Source organism: Rutidosis leptorrhynchoides, chromosome 2 (assembly GCF_046630445.1).
Source record: "Rutidosis leptorrhynchoides isolate AG116_Rl617_1_P2 chromosome 2, CSIRO_AGI_Rlap_v1, whole genome shotgun sequence".
Taxonomy (NCBI): Eukaryota; Viridiplantae; Streptophyta; class Magnoliopsida; order Asterales; family Asteraceae; genus Rutidosis; species Rutidosis leptorrhynchoides.
Window position 1 is genome coordinate 21,427,508 of NC_092334.1, and position 4,424 is coordinate 21,431,931.

At 33.4% G+C, this 4,424-nt stretch overlaps 1 long non-coding RNA gene across 1 annotated transcript; it reads right to left on the reverse strand.

The window, feature by feature from the left end:
• Positions 1–1,540: 1,540 nt before the first annotated feature.
• Positions 1,541–2,456, reverse strand: LOC139890619 (uncharacterized). Its single transcript, XR_011773415.1, has 3 exons — positions 2,226–2,456; positions 2,096–2,121; positions 1,541–1,980 (listed from the first exon to the last, which is right to left on the reverse strand). It is a non-coding gene; the product is annotated as an uncharacterized lncRNA (long non-coding RNA).
• Between the last annotated feature and the right edge of the window lie 1,968 nt (positions 2,457–4,424).

Genomic DNA, 4,424 nt, shown 5'->3' on the forward strand with positions numbered 1-4,424 from the left:
TCTAATCGAATTCGGTGAAGTGTGAAGTACACGTTTGTAAAGAGTGAGATAGATTACGAAAATCGGAAATGAGCTTGGTAATGTTTGAAAGACTTAGACCATGCGAACCTGGCCAAAAACAGGGGTGGCACGTCGTACCACATGCTGACTGAAAAGGCAGAAGTGAAGTGGCACGCCGTGCCTCATACGGGCTGCACTGAAAAGGTGGTAACTTTTGACTGAAAAGTTGCTTCGGTTCACCAAAGGTTATACAAGTTTCCTAGAAGTTAAGGGACGGTTTTGACATGTTTTAAAGCATATTTTAACACCTTTTCAAAGGGTTTATTACCAAGAGATGTGTCATATCAATATGACCCATTTTCATGAGTTGCAACTCTTCGGTTGTACCTTTTGACTCACTATAAATAAGTTCTCCATTTTTTGGAGAAAGGTTCCAGAAATTCAACATTTCTAACACACTTTCTACTCTCAAACTCTCAGATTTTACTCTCTACAATTGCAAGGGATCAATTCTCTTTGGGACAAGAAAGTTGATCAAACTAGTCTTATCCCAATATTGATTTCGTGTAACCCGTGTCCAATTGGGTCGAAATACTTTATTGAGAAAGTGTTTACACGATTATAGTTTCAATCCGGTTCCAGATTCACAACGCAACAATCCTCCTTTCTAATAAATCAATAAAGTATTAGGAATCATGTCCGGTGAATCGGTGAAAGAGATGACTTCAAGATTTGCAAAGTTAGAAACGTTTGAAGGTGTAGATTTCAGGAGATGGTAAAAGAAGATGCAATTTTCGTTGACTACTTTGAAAGTGGTGTATGTTTTATCAACCCCAAGACCCGCTGAAATGAAAGAAGAGACCTTGGAGAATGCCCGGTTAAGGAGCAAATAGGACAAGGATGATTTGATGTGTCGTGGACACATCTTGAACGGCATGTCCGATGTTTTATTTGATGTCTATAATAATGTTGAATCGGCTAAGGAACTTTGGGATAAATTTGAGGCCAAGTATATGGCCGAGGATGCCTCTAGCAAGAAATTTCTTGTTAGTAATTTCAACAATTATAAATTGTGGATACAAGACCAACAATGGAGCAGTTCCATGAGATCTTTAGGATCTTGGGGAAATTTACTCAACACAAGATAAGTATGGATGAAACCATTTCGGTTTCATCTATTCATCTATTATTGACAAATTTTCATCTTTATGGCAAGACTTTAAACATACTTTAAAACACAAGAAAGAGCAGATGAACTTGAATGAGTTGGGTGGCCACTTGAGAATTGAGGAATCAATTCGGGTTCAAGAAAGTGGTAAGAGTAAGGGTAAAGATGTGGGATCATCTTCAATCAACATGATTGAAGATAACAAGAATTGAGGGTTCGCGCGTTGCTGCTCTAAGGTTTATGCGATTTTAACGCTAGCTAGCAATTTTCACGACACATTTTACCTGCCGATTTTTGGGGCATACAAACTACAATAAAAAACAATTATATCCTATGCAACCGATAGTCATTTTTTGACGTACAAATCCGACATTTTAACTACATATAATCATATGGAATAATTATATAAATCATTTTGTAAATGCTAAAAATTCTAGACCTGGGTAGATCCATAAAATACTACTTCAGTCGGGCCCGTCAAGTACACATGGTTGTCATCCTTCCTCCATTCTATCTCGAGTGGTCCTTCCGGTTGATTAACGATACAATTCTGCATAAAAAAACATATACGTGGTAAAAAAATATTTTACAAATTAAACCTTTAATTATATAAACTTGCTCGCTCAAAATGACCTTCACGAATTGCAGCAACATAAAAGAATCTCACCTGACTAAATGGTAACCCACCGTTTCTTTCTCTACATTATCTACACTTTTACTTAAACTTCCGTTCTCACCGTCAACTTTTTTCGCCATATCCTTTGATTCGCACTTAATAGCTTTATTGATCTCTTCATTTACCTCTTGATAACCTGTTGTTTGAGACAACCAATGGGATTTTAAGGGTCCTGATAACCTCTGGCCAATTCAATATCTATATCACTGTTAAATAAGGGTGACACCAACTCTTCCAAAAACAGAACAAACCTTGATGCGATATGCTTCCAAAGAAACTATTAAAGGAAAACCAATATGAGAAAATTATTAGTTATTCATTTGCAAGATACTCAGACAAATATAAAAACACCATAAGATTAAATAGAGGTGCAATTCCAACCCATTTGCTTATAAACGGATCAACTTGGGTAATGTTCTATTTCAAACGGGTGAAATGAGAAAAATAAGCCAAAAGGGACAAACGTCGCCCAAAGTCCGTTTTCAATGCATACAACCTGCAAGATAGTTCGCAACAATTAGATAATTAGTGTGACATTATACTTTTGTGTACATAGTAGACGTACCAAGTGACTATAATGAATTTTTTTAACAAAAGACAAAAAGGTACTTCCTAGTCTACCCAAAGGCACTCTGTACTAAATTTTTTTTGATATAAATCATTTTGACCCGTTACTAAATCCACTAAAATTGCCATAGGCCAGGCGGCAACTTAAACCCGTTCACCTGGCCCATTTGGCCCATTTCTGTACTGTGATTGGTCATAAAACCATGTGAATTAATACTGGATCTGATATTCAGTGAGTTATTTAAAAGACGGTGAGCAGCTTCTCCTAATACGTTTTCGTGTATTGCTCCGGGTACTTGTGGCCTGAAAGAGATCGACATGATGGATTTAAAACACACAAAAAAAAAAAAAAAAAAAAAAAAAAAAAAAAAAAAAAGAATTTGGCAAAATTGTAACTCAAATCTGTTATTTATCAGTGGGTCAGTATAGTACTTATTGTTCACAAACAGTGGTAAACTAAAAGATTAGCCAAAAAATAAACATAATATCATTCAATGCATAAAATGTCAACTAAAAGGTTCAAGTGTACCTATTATTATAACTGTTTTGCGGGCGAAGGCCAGTATTGTCTTCGTGCCATAAAATAGGAAGAGGCTTTATATCAATAGGTTTCAAAATATGCAGTCATATACATTTATCCGTACAAGTCAATGTACATTATCTTATCCATAAGTTTATTAGCAAGACCATCATTGTTAAGCATTGTATATCATTAACACAACACACACACACACACACACACACACACAAATAAAAGATTAAAAAAAAGAAAAAAGTAAAAAATGTCACCTTCTTTGGCATGGTTACGCCTGTTGGAGGTTCGTGAATATGTTTATGAGGAGATGGATTGATATAAGTAACGTTTCTGGGAAAAAAAGAAAAACAAAAAGAATGATTAATTCAATGAAAATTGGATTTATAAGTAGCTAATTTACAACACATAAAAATTACATCAACAAAGAAGTACATACTACATACACACATATATATGTTAATGTACATATAAGGGATATACATATTTAAAACATAGCAATCCTTCCTTCGCGTTGATAAATAATACTGTTACAAATAAAAATGTTCAGCCAAAAAGGGACTATGTATGCAGCAGCCTACTTTTGCCACAAACCGGTCGGCAAGGCTGTAGCATACCTTCCATTTCCATAGTTAGTCACTGGCATACAATTCCGGAAAAAAATCGACATGAATCATTCGTAAACGTATCTCGCTATGGGTAATTAAGATCTGTAAACAAAGAATCATAAATCAAACAAAGAAAGAAAGAATCATAAATCCAAAACCTTGACAGATTTATGAACCTGTTAAAAAGCCTCCAAACGGTGCTCCCAAGTCTTTGTCCAATCTATAAACAATTAGAAGAAAAAGAATGATTCGTCATTCAAAAACAATTTGACAACAACCTTGATAAACATGGTCGCTAAAATACATTAACTTTAATGTTTTACTATTATCAATTCCAATTTTGCATTTACAAATTACAAAATAAGAAAAACAGCAAACCCTTAATAATTGTTGGTAGTTCCTTTAATACGATAATTTCTACCAACAATAGGAAAATCAGTTGATTGCTTACTTATAAACAACCTTTCTCAAAAACTAACACTTGCCCAAACCTTGATGTGACTACCCGGAAATCTCTGACCAAATTTAAACTTTATCTTTAAATGATTTAATGTTTTCGACACGATAAGCAAAGTCTGTAATGTTAAGTCTCAAGTTTTGGAACTATATTCATGTAATCAATTATTCTTTGACTGTTCTCGAAGATTCACGAACAATATATATATATAACTTAATGTGCATATATATATATATATATATATATATATATATATATATATATATATATATATATATATATATATATATATATATATATATATATATATATATATATATATATATATGATTTCAAGTTATTTAGTAAACGATAGTAACATTCAATTATTGATTCGATTGATATTTAGATAAGTTAACTAAAACGTTTAAAATGAA